The following is an 18,188-nucleotide window of genomic DNA, read 5'->3' on the forward strand; positions in this document are numbered from 1 at the left end:
TAGATACTTACCAACCTCTGAAGCTTGAAGCAAAACTATAGCAATGAAGAGTAGTCAGGTAGTTAAATTCAGATTCAGCACTAGAGTTAACATATGTGTGTAAAAAGTGTTCTTTTAAAAATATGGAAAATACATTAATGCAATGATTGGGTTACAAATTTCAATAGTTTGGGTAATTTAAAAAAATGTGGTTCTCAAATTTACAGTTTGTACAAATATAATATTTTCACTACTTCTTAGCAATTGAAAAGTTTCAGATACAGGATGTGATATGTGATTGCATTTACATTATTATGAGAACCTGGACTTTCACATGGAAGAATGTCTCACATAAAATGCATTTCTGGTTTGTACAGCATGGGTCTGTTATTTGCACAGTTCTCACCAATGTAGCAACCAAAGGGAGCAGGGAGCAGAATGTTCTTTTTCTTTAAACATGATTCTCATCTTGCAGTATTTGAAAAAGAAACAGTTGTAGCGAGATAAAATATCACCGGTTGGATAGCAGTGGGCCACAGCACTTTTTCGTGTGACATCTGAGTTCAGAAATGTAGTCTAGTTTCCATAGCCCCACGGAAGAGTCTACATTAGTCTTGAGCCTGCATTAGATAAGGGCTCTTGGGCCCATAGTTTTAATTATATTTCAGATGCCTGAAGATGCAGATAATTACCTAGTAAGATTTTTCAAAGTGACTTAAGTATCTAAGTCTCATGTGTCTGAGTCAGTGGGTGTGTCTACATGTGTGCTTTAATACGCAGTAGCCTATTCTACTTTTCATTAAAACAGCATATAAAAGACAGTGCTAATATACTAATGTGCAGTAGAATTGGCTACTGAACATTAAGTGTCACCTAAAAAGCATACACTTGTGCTACTGAGCATAAGCATAGCCTAATGTGCATAAATTTAGTACCTCAAATATGAGGTACTAAATAAAATGTGCATTAGGAAAAGTACATTAATGCATGTGTAGATGCACCCAGTGTTTTTTCAGCCAGGTGCCATGAGATCCCTTTAAGTATGCCGCAGAGTGCCACACAATATTAACAGTATGAGGTGTGCAAACACCTAGACCTGTTTCACAAGATAAAACCAGAGACTTTGTGGAGGAAACCATAGTGCCAAAAACATTCTGACATGTTGTGGTCTTCTTTAAAAATGTGTTTTCAGTTGCATTATATTTTATTCATTGTAATAAATAAATTAGTTTTTGAAATAGGGTGTTTTAAGTTATAGAGGGATGCCTTAAGTCTAAAAAGTTTGAGAACTGCCTGTCTGGGTGCTCATGAAAATCCCACTAGGGCTAGGGTTCAAAATGGCTCTTTGCTCTTAAGTTTGGAGTGCCAAAGTCTTAGGCTCCTTGCTCCAGAGTGCAGTTAAGTTTGACCAGGTCAGGCACCTAGGCTAGGGGCAGACATCAAAAAGCCTGAGCCTGAATTGATTCAATCTTTGCAGGTTAATCTAACCTGGCTAGGCTAAATCAGTTTTGTAACCAGACAGACATCCCAGAAATGCAGGCACCTGCCTACAGTGGCTTGGGCTAGAAGCCGGGGGGCACCCCTTTAGTAATTAGAGCAGTCCTCCCTTCCTTCCACAGCATTGAGCTGAAGGGGGCATGGCCAGGCTCCCGCAGGAGCACTGCTTAACCCAGCAGGGAATTGATAACCGTGTTTATCACCCAGTTAAGAAAACAAGAGAGGGACATTACCAGCTACCTCAGCATTTCCCAGCTGGTGTCAGAGCAGCCAGACAGGCAGGGGGCATGACTCCAGCTAGTGATTCAAATGCCATGCCACCCACTTCCGGCCTCTCCATGGCATTCCACCGCTCACTACCCACCCCCTCCGCCTCCCCCCAGTCTGCAGCTTTCAGCTGCTTGCCACACAATTCTTTCCCCCCGCTCCACAGCATTCAGCCAGTCGCCTCCCCCTGCCCCAGTCTGCAGTGATCAGCTGCTCGCCACCCCCCCACCCCCTGCTTGCATGGGGGAGGCTATGTAAGCGGGGTGAAAAAGGTTGGGAAACGCTGAGCTACCTGTTGATTCTGCCTGTTGATTCTACTTATCCATTCGGCAGGGACCATAGCCAGCACATGGTCTGCTAGCTAATACACAGACACCTCCTCAGCAAGGCAGAGGGGAGGGGGGAATTCCTGATTAGAAGGGAGGGGGGAAGCAGCCCCCAGTCTCTGGAGCTGGAGCCAGGGAGCAGAGGGGAGGGGCCAGCCCTGCTGTGGAGCAGAGAGACCCGCCCAGCCCAGAGAGCATGCTGGGATGCTGTGGGGTGTCTGGTTTATCTTAAACCAGCAAGAGGTCTGGGACAGACATTGCATAAATCAGTTTGAGCCAGATCAGTTTAGTTTGATACTACATTCAACCAGGTTTATCTCAAACCAATTTCAGCCATTTTCAAACTGGGTTATGTGTACTAAACATCTGTTCTGTTACAGGTTTAAACCAGTTTATGATCACTTAAACTGGTTTATGTGTAATATCTGTCCCTAGCCCTAAAATCCCTATACCATGAATGTTGGCTTTTAAATTAACGCCCAAGATGAGGTACTTATAATGGAACTAATTTTTAGAGGACAAGTGCTTAGGACTTCATGCAAATGAAACTCAACCCGTCTACTGTGTTTCAGATCAGGCACCCAATATAGTCACATTTAGACAATTTGTTCCAGTAACACTCACATGAATAATCTTATTGAATTTACTGTGAGTGCTCACACAAGTAGGCATTGCATTATTAGTTCTTTAAATACTTACTTTCCCATTTAGTAGCTGTGTGGTGGACTGTCTACCAATGTACTCAACAGAGGCCTGCCCACACCTGTCAAATAAACTGCAAGAGTTGCGCTAGGGACAATTAATCTTTCAAATGTGACTGTTGCTAATATTGTTACATAGGCAGTATGAACTTTAGCTGAATGTTGATACAAAATTTATTTTCTATTCTTATACAGTTTTTACTTGTTTTATGATGCTCTATAAAAGAACACTACAAAATGTAATTCTTTACAAGGAATGCCTCTCACCAAAGCAGAAGCAGAGGCAGATTAAGATGTTTTGTGGCCCTAGGCAAGATGAGGATTGGGGGCCTCCTTAGGAGGTTCCTCCTGTGACCCAACCAAGGGAAGGAACCTTCCTTTCCCCAGCCTTGGTGTGTGACCCAGGTCTGTCTCACTCACTCACTGGTGAGTGATGTGGTGAGTAATGTGGAGGAAGAGAGGGGTGCTTATTTGCAGATTATTTACATACAGAATGCATATGCAAGTGTATCTTTTTTGCTTTGTATTGCTCACCATGGCTCTCTGGTGACTGAATGAGAATTGTGTCAAAATTGAAGAATATAATTTTATATTTGACAAAACTGTTTTTCTAAGTAGTGGGTATGTAGCCTCCCTCGGGTGACCAAGGGAGGCAACAGGTAGAGGGATGGGTGTGCAGGTGTGTGGTGTGAACTGTGTAATGTTTTTCTAAGTGTGCTTTGAGCTTCCAAGGGAACCACAAGGGCCACTTGGCACTGTTGGAGGTGCAGTTATATTTATTTATTTATTGATAAAAATAAATATTTTTGCAAAAAAGACAGGCCACAGCCTCTTGAGGGCTCAGATCAAGCATAGTCCATGCTTACCTGGCAAGGGAAACACCCTGACTGCTGAGGTGGTCTTCCTAGCTGCACCTGGGGAAGACTGTTCTCCTGGCACAGGGATAGTACTTGCCAAGGTAATGTATAGTAAACCTTCTATTTACCTGCATCATGGGAAGGCCTTGGCCTTAAGCCAGGGGTGGGCAAAATACAGCCCGTGGGCCACATCCAGCCAGCAAGGCCATTTTATCTGGCCCGTGGGGCCCATACAATTTTTTTGAAAATTAAAATATATCTGTCCTTCATTCCTGCCAAAAATGACAGAAACCAGGGACAGTAGGAATCCTTGGTGGGCTCCTGCAACGGTAGGGCCTGCCTGGCCCCACCCCCCGCCAGCCAGAAGCCCCAGCTGGGGCTTCTGGCCTGGCAGCACATGGCTGCCCCAGTGTGGGAACCTCAGGTAAGCGTGGGGTGGAGAAGGGCAGAGAAGGAGCTGATGTGGAGCACAGGGAAAAGCAACCCCTCTCCCACCCCGTGGTCAGCGCTTCCTGCTGAGGCTGCTTGCAGCCCGCATGGGGCTGTCCTGAGCAGGCACAAGCAGCCCACGCAGGCTGCAAGCAGCTGTAGTGTGGGGCACCAGCCAAGGGGCAGGGCTACCCAAGTGGCCCTCGACAGCTTGCCAAAACTGAGTAAATGGCCCTCCACCCAAAATAATTGCCCACCCCTGCCTTAAGCCCACTTTATGGAAATGGCATTGCACTTCTCCCTGGTTTGCCCCTGGGGCCTTACAGCTAAGGGCAAGCAAAACTCGGGGGCATCTGAACCCTGAGCCTCTGAGCTTGGGCCTCCAAGTAGGATGCCCACCAAAGGTTTTGGAAACATCTGAAGCCCCAGATGGGGGTGAAGGATGTTTGCCAGTAGTAGAACCACTTATGGTTATGGACTGACTTCTGGATTTGGAATTTGTTTTGGCTAATCTGGCTTGGAATATGGAAAATATATATTAAAAACAAACAAACAAACAAACAAAAACCAGGCCACAGCCAGGCAGAAATTGGGGCTATGGCAATCACACTGCTTGTCAGTTGGTGGGGTGGGGCATGGTGGTAATGAAAGTGGTGCTACTGCTGATGCCTCTACATACCACCCTAGTCTTCCCTCCCTCAGAACAAGTTGTTCACAGAATCCAAAGAGCCATGAATGTTGTCTTTTGGAATTCCACATGGGAGAATGTGGTGGGGACCAAGTTATACAAAGCAAAATGGTCTGGAGGCAGAGGAATGCCAGACATCCTTCTCTTCCTCTGAGCCAAGTATATGAGCCAGGTTTGCAAACTGGCAACAGGGGTGGAATCCAAAATAGCCAGTTTTGTCAAGTATTTTGCAGGGCAGCTGTTGTGACAGTGGCAGGTGTACATGGTGACCAATGGAAGTCCGTGGACCATGGTGTCCCCATGGTTCTACAAGGTCCTGAAAAGCTTCCAGGAGAAATGCAAGCTTCACAATACCACCCTAGGGACCCTGCTGGGCCACTGCAAGATATGGGAGGTGGTAAGAGCAAAAGATGTTATATCGCCCATGGACTTTCTACCTGGTGACAGCTGCCAGGCTTGTGGGAGCAAATCTTCCACAAGGACCTGCAGAAGGAGCACAGAGACCTAAACTGTCAGGCAGCCCACTGGGTACTCCCTGTACAGGAATGGAAAAACAGTGCAGGGCAGAGAGGCAGGGCTGGCCCACAATTTTTTGGGGGCCCCTGCAAGATATAGTTTTGTGGCCCCTGGTGTGAAGAAAGCGGTGGGGGCGGGGGGAATAGCAAGTGGCTGAAGAAGCCAGGAGTGGCAGTGGCGGGGGGAGGGAGCAGGAGGGAGGCAAGTGGCTGAAGAAGACAGCAGCAGCAGCCAAAGGTCGGGGCGGGGTGAGTGATGAGCAGCTGGATGTGAAGCCACCCCCCTTGCTACAGCACTGATTTGGGGTGTTAATGGCCGCAGGGGGCCCTTGGCTGCTGGGCTCTCTGCAGCCACAGGTTCCGCAGAATAGGGTGGGCCAGCCCTGCAGAAAGGTCCATTGAACTGCCCGAGACAGACCTGCCGCTGGCAGGCAGAAACAATCGACCACCTCTTCTGGGACTGCCCATGCGCCAGAATGGCATGGAAGAAAACCCTTGCACTCCTCCCGGTGATGACAGGTTTCAGAATCCTGACCAGAGAAGTGGTCCTCTATGGGCCCTTGACCAAACAACAAGGGGCTCCAATAGCTCGCTTTGACCAATTCATTTCCTGCTTCAGATATGCTCTGTGAAAAGCCAAGAGCCTGCTCATAAATGGACACTCATCCACCATAGTAAGGGACTGTATTAAAATGGGGCTGTGTGAAATGTACTGGTATTACAGAAAGACAGAAGAGGATGATGAGAAAGAAATGGCAGATATCATACGGTGGGAAAGGGACTGGCATAGACTTTTCAGAGGCAAACCCTCTGAAGAGAACAATGAATGAAGCACTGGAATGGTGATTGGTGCATGGTATGAACTCTTTAACAGGACTAAAATAGTTTAACTGTCAAAGTATGTTTTGGTCTGCTGAGTGAAACACATTTATAAAAATATAAATAAATATTTATGAAGAAAAAAAAAAGAGAGAGAGAGAGAGAGGGGAGGGGGGTCCCTAGGCCCTGGCCTAGCTGGCTTGTGCATTAATCTGCCTATGGGTGGAAGAGCTCATGAACATAAGATACAAGTGTTGGCTTTTTTAATTAATAAATTTCATATAGCTCCATTATCCATACCATAAGAATTTCAGCTATAGGTTTATTTATTATAGTCAAATTTCTATTAGTTTCATATGTTTTCAGATATGAGAAAAAATTGCTACATTAGGAAAGTTAGTATTTTTTAGTACCTCATATTTGCCTAAGTCATCTGGTATATAGAGATGTACTATGGGGGAGTTTCTGCCATGATTCAAATAATTATGTAAAATAATTTACTGATTTGTCTCAGTGAGTTGGCATCTAGACCTTGTGAAATTCTAAAGAAGCCATGTGGTTTCTGATTTGGGCTTTTCATTTTTGCCAAAAACATTATATTTTTAGCAAGAAAATTAGTACACATAGATTTTTTTATAAACTGTTTGTGAACATATGAGTAATACTCTTGAGAAAATAAGAAATGTCATTTACATAAGCAAATACATAAAATCCTCTTGTATACTAAATTAGGTGGCTTTGCACCCTACAACTGCCATTCTATTTTCCTTATTGCTACTCACAGTTATTTCAAGATTATTTAAACAAACAATACGAAGGAGAGGACTGAAAACAACAGAAGGTAAGAAGGAGAGAAATATGACTCAGTGGACCTAACTAGCATGAAAGTTTGGGGAGCAAGATTGTTCCTGTAGTTGTTGGCATTAAGATTGGTGAACTGAGAGACAGTATTTTACTGAAATTCTAAGAGTAGAAGAATTTATCCTGATCAATGTTTCTTGAGAGGGTAAAATTTTTCCATGTTAAGAAGTGTGTATATGGCCGTCATTTCTATAGGAGGGTTTTTCTTTACATTATGGAAGAAAGCTCTTTTTTTAAAATGTGTTTATAGTCTTCTAAAATATTTGACAATAAGGATCTTTTGATATATTAAATGAATTACAGTGATGTTACCTGGGAGAGAGAAATGGAACCATGGTTGAGGCCCAAAACTGGAAGTCAGGAGAGTTGGATTTGATTCTTGGTTCTAAATACTTAAGGCATGTGTTTTCAGAGGCATACCATCATGGTAGGTAGCCACAGCGAGCACGTCTACATGTCGCTGTATGGCAACGTTGCTACAGTGCTTTAGTACTTCCTTTTGGAAGTACCTCTTTAAGGCTCAGTTACTGCCCATACTGTGCTCTGCACACCCTACATGGTTAGAGTTAGCCACTATGTTGCCATAGCAGTGCACTAAACTACCGGAGTGCATTGCTATGGCAAAGTAGCTGCCAAACACAGGTAGACCCATGTGATTGCTACATCACCATAGTGTGCTTTACAGCAATGTAGCATGTCGCTGTGCCAGAGGGTGACGTGTAGCCATGCCTAGTAACACCTGCCATGCTGTCTCCTATGAGAGCAAGATTACTACTATATACCCAGTACTGCACTAAGGCTGATGCCATACATATTCTTTGGAGAACAGCGCACGTAGAGTGGGTGTGGTGTGCTTCACTGCAGTGGTCCCATATAGACATGCCCTTAAAGGCCTAAAAATAGGAATAAAAATTGAGCACTAGGCACAAAGAATCGGTTCCCTTTCCACCATGGTCTGAAGCAAAATTCACATTCTGTATAGAACGAGAACTTACCCCATTCCTCTTATTAAAGTATTAACAAGCCTTCTTCAAAAGTTCAGGCCATACCCAGGTCTCCCACCTCATAACTTTTTCATGTTTTAGAAATCCATCACCTTTCTTTTATACCCAGATGCAGTAATGTAAGGCAGGAGGGCAAACCCCTGCCACCTATCTGGTAAGTTTCAGAAAAAGTTTGATGGCTTAATTCAGACCTTATTTAAAATGTACCAAACACTTGGAGCTCCAAATGGGTGCATCTACACAAGACTCTCTACTGTGCAGTAGCATAGTTTACCACACAGTAAGCATTCATGGCTACACATGCACATGCTTTCTGTGCCATAAACTTTGCTACTTGCAAGTAAATTTGCTACCTGCAAATGCAAGCAGCAAATTAACTCATGAGTACTTACTACTCAGTGGGCACATCTACACAATATGCTACGGCTACTTAGCATCGACAGGCACTAACCATGACATTGGCGCTATTCAGAGCCATCCGTAGGGGTGTGCAGGGCCCAGGGTATATCAGCCTGTGTGGGGGCCGGGGGGAGGTTGGGTAGCAAGCAGCTGGAGCCAGCAGAGGCAGCACGTGGTGGCCACAGTGGGACCTATACATCACTACCGTGGGGTCCCCCAAAGCACAGGGCCCAGGGCGTTCACACTGATTTCCCCCTCCCCCTCCCCAGGGGCGGTCCAGCTGCTACTGCACATTAGCAACAAGCTACTGCTCAGTAGCTCATTGCTACTGCACAGTAAGGTCAGAAATGACCTGTGTGCCATTGGGTCAGGGGGATGTGTAGATGAGCCCTGTAATGCATGTGTAGACACCAACCGGGAGCAGACTTGCTCCCAGTCAGTCCTGCCATTAGAGGGACCAGCCTGAGCTCAGCCCCAGGGCTGGGAGCTGCTACCTCCACAAGGTCTGGACTGCCTCCATAGCAGACCCAGCCACTGGCCCTTTAAAAACCTGCAGGCATTTTGAGCCCTGGGGCACAACAGCAGGGAGCCTGGGGGACTCTTGGCTTCTGCTGCCCCTGCACAGGCCAATGCTCTATGCCACTGCCGAGGACCCCAGTTGGCCACAGGAGGAGACTAGAGACATTTTAGCACTGTGGGGCAAGGCAGAGTACAGTGGCAATTCACATGGGGTGGGCACTCTGTCAGCCATGTCTATGAGGGACTGGCAGGCTGGATGCAGGAGCACAGGAATGACCTGTTGGTGCTGAAGTGCTGCATAAAGGTCAAGGCCTTGTGGCTACAGTGGGTCACTGTCACCAACCACAACAGTTGGGGAATGCCCACAAGAACATGCCCTTTATGTGGCAACTAAATGCGATGTCGTGCCCTGAGATCCAGGCCACAGTTGTTCTGTGTACAGCAGCACATGAGGCCTGCCTGAGCCCCTGCTCTAGCCTGGCACCCACAGTGATGTGTCACTGGGGAGGGCCCCTCGGTGTGCCAGCAGCCTGTCCCCCCAAGCTCCCCACCCCTAGCCTCCACCAGCAGCTCAGGGAGCCCGGGCCAGCACCTGCCCCAACATCGCTGCAGCCTCACTATGGCAACCAGCAGCAGCAGGATATAGTGGTTCAGGCACCCCTTGGTCCATGCAAACATCTCTTTGCACAGTGCATGGGACATGGGCAACAGGGACATGCTCAGGGTGTAGTGCCAGTGCAAGGTCAAGGGGCAGAGCTGACCCCAGGGCACCTCCCAGGGAGGCCCCCTGTGGGGGCAGAGAGGGCACAGGCTGCTCCTTGTTCCAGTCATCTGGGAGCCCTGCGCCCCCAAGCATGGGTACCGTGGGCTTGGCGGTAGCACAGGAAACTGGTGGACCTGCAGGAGGAGAAGGGAGGACAGCAGCTGTGGCAGCAGGTGCTGCCAGGAACCTGGCCTGTCCCAGCCTGGGAAAGGGGCAGGGGAAGTAGGCTGCCTGTAGCCAGCACCCACCAGCCTGCCAGTCCCTTGGGAGCAAGCAGGGATGAGTGGTTCACTCAGCAACCACCTGGGCCATGGCCTGCCCAGCTAACTCACCATGTTCCCTGGGCACCTGTGCATGCCTGACCCCCGATCTGAGGCTGGGCACCCCACGGCCCATGGTATAGAGCATTTTTGTTCAGAAATGTTGCAGACTCTTACAAACAGCTTCTTTCTCATGGATCTGCAGACTCTGCAGCTGCACGTGAGAGAGAGGCTGACGTTGGCAGCTGGGATACAGCCTCAGGGTTGCCACCACCTAGGGATGCACCAGCTCCACCAGAGGAGAACCCAGGATCAGACCTTCCTCCTGGACTGGCTAGTAATAGCTGCGTAGGACTAGCAGGAGGATGTGTGGATATGGTTGGCAGAGGATGTTGCCTGGCAGAACAGGTGGTGGATGGAGGATGTCACCTACATGGCACAAGGATGTGCAGGACAGGTGCGAGGAGGCATGGGACTGGGTGGACCAGGAGTTTAGGGCACAGCTCCTGGCCCTCGAGCTTGAGCACATGGAGGCCCTGTGGGAGCAGACTGCAGTCACGGCCAAGGCAGTGCAGGCCACACAGGAGGACTGCCAGGTGCACTGGACCACTGTCCTGGTCCTGGCAGTCCGCTTGTGCCTCCCACTGCCTCAGTGTTTCCCCTAAGCTGTATGGCACGCACAGTCGTGCAGGCGTGCTCATGCTGTGCTGCCAGGTGCACCTGAACGGCTGCACACACCACACAGCTTAGAGCAGGGGTGGGCCAGATGCAGCCCACCAGGCCATTCTATCTGGCCCACATATTAATTTTATTTTTAGAAAATTAATATTTGGCTACCCCTGGCTGCCTGTCATGTGGCCCTCGATAGCTTGCCAAAACTCAGTAAGCGGCCCTCCACCCGAAATAATTGCCCGCCCCCGGCTTAGGTGGAAAACTTGGTGCCCTGCCCCTGCTCCTGCCCCTAACCCTACCTGGCCCTTGGCAGCTGCCCACCACCTAACAGCAGGCCTCATGGGCCTGGGCACAGATCCACCATCACTTCCACCAGCGAGAAGCCCCTGCCTTGGCCCCTGCCCCATGTCCCCTGCCACCCAGCCCCCCCAACTGGGCCCAGCACTGTCACTCACCCCAGTTCCATGCAAGCTCAGAGCCAGAGTTACCTGCAGTGGGGCTAGGACCACCTGCTGGCCCTGGCCACTGGTTGCCAGAAGGGGAACTGCCTGTGCTGTGGAACCAGCAGCCACCATCACCCCTGAGCGAGCCCCCCACCTGCTGGACTTGGCACAGCATGTGCACCTGCAGGGGAACAGCCAGAGGCTGGGGTGCTGGCTGCCTGTCTCCAGGATCCACCCCCTGGGCTTCCCCAATCCACAGCCACCCACCCCAGGAAGGCACACACAAACCACCTTGTAAATAGTTTGCATGGGGAAGAGGGTGTTGTATTGGTGGGTGGGGAGTGTGGTGGAGGGGCTCTGTTGTTGGGGAGGAGCAGGGGAGTGGGGGGTCTGTTTGTTGTGAGGGCAATAAAGTGTTATTCTGAGAACTGTCTGCAGTGAGTGTGGTGCTGAGGGTGAGCAGTGGGGTGGGAGTCCATGAGTGGCTGTCCAGGCAGGCTACAGGGTAGAGTACAGGAAAAGGTGGTCAGCCAGCACCTCCCACACCCAGTGCCCTGGCCCTGGTAGTGAGTGTGCAGCTTACCCAGGGGCCTCAGCAGGAGGGGCCCACCCCTGCATTGCCACCACAGCTGATGCTTCCGCTGCCATGTGTCCTCTGCCCACTGTGCCTCCTCTGTCCAAGCTTCATGGAAGAGCTTCCCCCTGGGCCTTGCAGATGTAATGCAGCATGCAGGCTGTGACTGACCCATGAGGATATTGTCCTTGGCGAACTCAAGGTGAGCAGTGAGGGTGCACCTGCATTCCTTGAAGCAGCCAAAAGCGCATTCCACCAGGGCACGGGTCTGGCCCAGGCATCTGTTGAAGTGGGCCTGGCCAGGATCCAGCTGGCATGAGCCAGGGGAGAAGCAGGTAGGCGGGGTCCCCAGTGAAGAGGGATGGGACCACCATGGCACCCAGCTGGAGATTCAGCACCCCTGGAAGTGCTGGTAGGGCAGAGTTCCAAAACTTGCAGGTGTCATGGTCACTGTCTGCCCAGCAAGCACTCATGTTGGTACCCAACTCCTCTTGCTGAGGAATTAGGTACAATAGTAAAATATCTTCATTCAGCCCTTCAAGCTGATTCTCCATGGAGAAAGAGCGTATATACATTTTGAAATTTGTTTTTAGGTTCTCTCTTAGACTTAAGGCAGTCAGGACTCATAGTAGAGAAGATATCTTTCATTAGAACAGCAAGATTTTTGCAAAAAAATGTCTTTAATTGCAAGCTTTTGGGCACTAACATCCTTCATCAGGCACTGGAGAAAAGATTATAAAAGTTCTCCTGGGTAGAACTTAAACATTTTCCACAAGAAGCTGCTGCGGCTTGAAATCTGTGCCTCAAGCAAAGTTTTCAGACTGCTAAGATGTATAGATCATGATCTTCATAGCTTTCCAAATGGAAAACTCATAGGGTACATCTACATGTTCATTAATGCACCATAGTCAATGCTACTGCACATTAGCACTGGTGCACGCTTTTTTGTGAAGCTAATAAGCAGTAGACTAATTCTACTGCACATTAGTACATTAGCACAGGTTTTGCCCCACTAATGTGCAGTAGAATTAGTCTATTGTGCCTTTAGCATCTCATATAGATGCACCCCCAGTGTGGGCTAGGCAAGGGGACAGAGAGGGAATGAGTATGTGTCATGGGGGAGTCAGCAGTTGAGAAGAGCTATGAAGGATGAAGATCTCCCTTTGAGAAAAGAAAGAAGCAGTGAGGAGTAGTGGGGAAAAAGGAGAAGTATGAGTGAGTGTAGGAAGGTTTGGGATCGTGTTGTACATTTGAAAGAAAGAAAGAAAAAGTCTGTGATTGTTTTGAAGAATAGACTGGTACAAAAGTGCAGGCACATTTTGTACATGTGTACATGCATATGTGTGCACATTCTGGAGACTGTTCTGCAACGGCCTCTGACACATCTGAACTTATACTTTGCTTGGTTTCTAGAGCTTGTTGCCAGCAAGACAGCAGTCCCTAACTCTCAGTGGTACATGAACAACAATACTGAGCAAGTAATACAATGTAGACAGTCATACTGTGTTCTCTTTGTCACTCTGAAGAAACATATCAATGAAAGCAAAATTTTCTGTGACCACAAACAGCACTGGAAATTCTCTCAGGCAATGAGTTCAATAGGTGCCATGGGTTGGAACCACTACAATTACAGGTGTGTTTATACCCTGTATGTTTTGACAGTATGTGTGATCGAGAGGGAGGGAGGAGAATGGAGGGGGCATGAGCCTGAGACAGTCATAGTTTTGGATGGAGGGAGAGTTGGGTTCAGCCTGTATGCTTGCAAATATCTGAAGGCTGAAAGAAGAGAGGGGGAGTGTGTGCACATGCATGAGTGTAAAGAATGGATTGTGACAGGATGGAGCTGAGTTTGGGGTTGGCACTCAAGAGTGCACATACATTGGTACAGCGGGAGTACCAGGGTGACACCATTGGCCAGGGTGTCTCTAAATGTGGGGGGAACATTGGCAACGTGTAGGGGGTGCACACAGGTGCATGTGTACCCCCGGAGATTGGCCACTGTGACTGCTGGTGGTGCCTGCGGGCAGTCACCAGTTGTCACCTCTCCCCCTCACTGCCAAAACTGCCGGCAGCATCTGCGGGCGGTCATCAATTGCCACTGGCCATCACCGACACTACCAGAGGCATCTGCGGGTGGTTGCTGATCACTGGTCAGGGCTCGCCACCCTCCTCCCCACGCTGCCGACACCACCACAGCCACCTGTAGAAGCTCTCTGCTCGCTCTTGCCATGCCCCTGCCATGACCACCTGCGGGTGGTTGCCGTGCCCCGCCCCCCCGCCTTGGGAGGCACATGATGTTCATGGGGGGGGATGAGAAGGTCCCCATTTGTTTTTAGGTGATTGTGAAGAGAGATGGTTGAGGGTGGGTGGGGTGGGAAGGCAGGGACCTTGGGGTTATAGTAAAATAAATGATTTTGTGTTTTGATTTTGGATGTATGGGGGCAAGTGTTATAGGATGCACCAGCCAGGCCAAGGGGAGTTTCCTGGGCAACTGCTGGAGTGCTGAGTAGAGTGGCCATCACAGAGGACATTGCTGAGGGAGAAGGGTAGCAGCATTAAGAGACAGGATTTACCTATGAAGGTATGGATAGGAATAAAGGAGGCTTGTTGAAGGGGGCTGTGTGGTGGAGATGTGGTGGACTACGGGGCAAGATTTATGGGGGCACCAGGACATATCTGATAGAACATAGGGCAAGGGGGCAGCCAGGGTGCTGGAGGAGTGTCAGGGAGGGGCCAGAAGGGGTGCTAAGAGGGCATCAGGGAGGAGCATGTGGGAGAGCTAGCAGGTAGCGAGAGCTTCATAAAGGGCCATGCAGGTTCTTGGGCAGAGGTGGGAGACGGGGAAGAGCTGGAGAAGGGGGCTTGGGGAGGGGCATTGGTTGTGGGATTGTTGCAAAGCAGTGCCAGAAAAGGTTGTGGGTGTGTGTGTTGGGGCTGTGGGCAGGGGGCACTCGGGGTTGGGGGGTGTCTGCTGTGGTGCTGCATCTCAGGGGTGTTGCTGGGGTTACAGGGGAGACAGTAGGGTAGCCACTGGTGATATGTAAGGGGTGCACATGGGTGCATGTGCACCCCCTGAGGGTGGCGGCGTACCCCCTGCAAACAGGTGCTGCCAATACTGCTGGCGGTGCCTGTGGGCAGTTGCTTCTCGCCACCCCTTCCCCCTCGGGCAGTCCACGATTGCCGCTGGCTGCCATCTGCGGGTGCTTGGCAACCCCCTGCTGCTGACAGTGCTGCTGCCATTTGCAGGAGCTCACCAGCCTCCAGGGACACGTGGCATTCGTGAGGGTGGCCACCATAGGTGACGTTCTGGTTTCCTGCTACTCTGTCCTCCCTTGATACGAAACCTGGCGCCTTTATGTCCTCTTGTTTTCTTTCAAGAGAAAAATAGAGGACATAATGGCGTTCGGTTTTGTATCAATAGAGGACAACTGGACTGTCCTCTATGAATTTTTTTTTAAAGAAATTTTTCCTGTTCCCAGCCGAATCCATGAGTCAGTCCAGAACCATAAGAGAGAGGCCCAACAACCAGCAAACATCCTCCACCCCCACGTGGGGCTTCAGGTATTTCCAAAGGCTTTTGGCGGGCATCCTATGTGCCAGCCCAAGCCCTCAGGCTCGGGGTTCAGATGCCCCCAAGTGTCGCCTGCCCTCAGCCCCGTGGCCACAGGAGCCAGCTAGGGAGGGGCCTCCCCTGTCCATCAGGTGGGCTTTAAGCCCCAACACCTCGGGCGGTCCTGAACCACAACAGGAGAGCAGCTATCCCGGGGAGCGCTGAAGGAAAACGGCCTTCCTGGCCCCAGACACGTGGTGACTCCCCTGCCAGGTAAGGACGCTAGCCATGAGGCGCTTCTAAGGCTTGTGCAGCCCTCCCGGACGGGCAGCCGGGCGCCCCGCGGGCTGTGGCGGGCGGAGGCGGCCGCGGGGCACGGCGCGGGGCGGGGCCGGGAGCCGCAGCCCGGCGCTGCCCGCCCGCCCGCCGCCCGCACACAATGCTGAGCCGGCGGCTGGCGCGGGCGGGGCGGCGGCGCCCCTTCGGCATCCGCGGAGGGGCCCGGCCCGCTCCCGGGCGCGGGGCTGAGGCAGGTAGCGCCGGGCCGGGCCCGCTGCGCACGTGGCGCCCTCCCGCCGGGGAAGCGGGAGCGGCACACGGGGCGCCGGGCACAAGCGCGCCCCGCGTTTAGTTGCAGCCGCGGCGGCTCGCGCGGCCCCGACCAGGGACTCCCCTCGGCTCCGACGGTTGCCGCTGCCCCGGGGCCGGGGCTGGGCCCGGCCGCGCCGCGCCGCGCCGCTCGGCGGACAAAGGTGGGTTGTTGGCGCTGGGGCGCTGCCTCGCCTCGCCTCCGCGGGCCTTTGTCCCTGCGCGCCCGGGGCCTCGCCGTGCCCCCGTGTCCGCGCGGCTCCCAGCTCTCCGGGACTCCACGTGTGGGCGGTGGGAAGGGGCAGGGAGACGCGTCTCGGGTGCCCGCCGGCCGCGGGGATCCCGCACATGGGAGAAAGTGCCAAGACTCGTGGGCTGGCTGGGCAGAATCGGCTCGCACGCCTGGCGCGCCCACTGCCACCAGCGTTGCTCTTCCAGGTTTCTGCTGCCCTCAAGTGGGATCGCCCCTTTTCCGGGGTGAAAGCTCATTCCTGTAAGGAGAATGTGGTCAGCAGAGTTAAGAGTTGGCATCGGTTGGTACAGAGGCACTGGCTCAGAGTTTTGAGGTCAAACCCCAAAGCCGTTCAAGGAATAGATCTGTTTTATCTTTCACTTCGTTCGTCCAGTATCTGAGCGTGGGTTCCAGCCCTCTGGGTGGCCAAGATAAATTGATATAGGTTTGCCTTTATTGAACTTGGCATATTTATCGGGTCTCTTAATATTGAGGAATTGTCAGTAATGTAATATGTGAGAGTTGCTTACACTTTCAAATTCAGCATTTCAAAATGTTCATGCAGTGACTTAAGTGGAGAGTTTGGTGCTCTGTGGCCCAGTGAGTATAAAAACAACCAAATTATTATGTATTATGGAATTACCTTTTAACTAAGGATTAATTTTGACTACTTCAAAGGATTCTGGGATTCAGAGCCACAAGAAAAGGTCACTGGGTGGAAAATAAAGTTGCTATCCCATGGATATCCCTTAGTATACTTATTATTTCAGTCAAAATACAGTTGCAGTTATCAGTGATTGTTATTAAACTATCTACCTGAAAATGGAAATTTAAAAGGCTTTTTTTCCTACATACTTTGATGTGAATGTCAGTTAATTTGATTTTTTTCCCCTTTTCTTCTCTTGCCTTTTTTTTTGCATTGCAAGTGATGTACATACCTGTCAAGTGTCATAGCACCCAATATCCTCCATGTAACTTATTAACCATTTGTGCTTTATATTAACCATCTCACCATCTCAATCCTTTTGTATGCTTTTTTCATCAAATTATTGGTAATTAAGGGAAATCTTGGACCGATTGACTGCATAAACCAGTGGTTCTGAACCAGCTGTGAGGTCTTTTTTTAGGATGCCACATAATATTAGCACCATTCGGTTTGCATACATCTACACCTGATTCACAAGATTAAACCCAGAGACTTCAAATAGGAGTTCATAGTGTCAGCAACATTCTGACCTCTGGTGATCTTTTGAGTTCTTTGCAACCAAATTGCTCTGTTAGTTTTCTGTAGTCAAGAAATGAGGAAAAATGAGGAAGTGGCATTTTCCAAGGGTTGCCTTGGTCTAATAAGGGGTGCCTTGTGTCTAAACAGTTTGAGAATCATTGACTTAGACATTCAGAGTTCTAAAACAATCATCTACCTGATTATGAATCACAAGCCATTTGAAGAATCTGAAGGAAACAGTAAAACAAAAATATACTATTTTTTAAAAGTTTGTGGACTACAAATTATACTGTTGTTTGTACTCGGTTATGGAGATGTGACCTTCAGCCTCAAAGTTAAGGTTTTAATTGTTACCAATAATATCTTATTTTGACTTCTGGTTTAAAAACTTTAGATAGATCTTAGTATGCAAACTGATTGCTAGGGAGGATTGCCTGTGCAAAACGGATCATTTTTTCTACCAACAGCTCATGAGGTAAGCCACCAAATCTCCAAGCATTTAGAACCAGAGTAATTATTCCTGCAATGCTTGAGTGCTATTCAGGTTGGTGTGTGCAGCGTTACTTTCAATCTAATAATGTTTTGGTGTGGATAAAATCAACCAGATAATATCTTTTGTAGCAGTTGTGAAGCTTCATCTAAAGATATGGAAGCCTCAGTTTGCTGCCTAAGTCTTGTAAAGCTAATAATGTTTTTTGTTTTGGGTGTTTTGTCTGTGACATTGTTATGTTACTGCAGTGAAGCAGTTGAGATGAATGTACTGTAATGCAACAGAGTATAGTTGAATAGTAGTGTAAAAACTCACATGCTCAGAGTTCAGCCCTGAGAGCAATGAATCATGCTACAAAGAAGGAGGATTTTGGTTTAGTATCCAGAATCTGTCTCCCACTTCCCAAGGGCCTGATCCTTGGAATACACTCATTTAGTAGGAGTCCTAGGGAGAGATGTTGTTTTGGAAAATTGTAGGGGGAAAAAGGCTTTGTACCAGAGATGGAAAGACATATGCATTGTACCCCCATT

At 49.5% G+C, this 18,188-nt stretch overlaps 1 protein-coding gene across 2 annotated transcripts in view; it reads left to right on the forward strand.

Annotated features, from left to right (window-relative positions):
* Window positions 1-15,496: 15,496 nt before the first annotated feature.
* The window catches only part of PRAG1 (PEAK1 related, kinase-activating pseudokinase 1), a 50,663-nt gene continuing 47,971 nt past the window's right edge, over window positions 15,497-18,188 (forward strand). The window contains exon 1 of one of the 2 annotated variants that reach the window (XM_090032026.1): window positions 15,497-15,875. The gene's annotated coding sequence lies outside the window, so the exon portion shown is untranslated. The remainder of the gene's footprint in view (window positions 15,876-18,188) is intronic. The other variant, XM_090032028.1, reaches the window with a different exon arrangement.

This window comes from Crocodylus siamensis, chromosome 2 (genome assembly GCF_052110815.1).
Source record: "Crocodylus siamensis isolate JL-2025a chromosome 2, ASM5211081v1, whole genome shotgun sequence".
NCBI lineage: Eukaryota > Metazoa > Chordata > Crocodylia > Crocodylidae > Crocodylus > Crocodylus siamensis.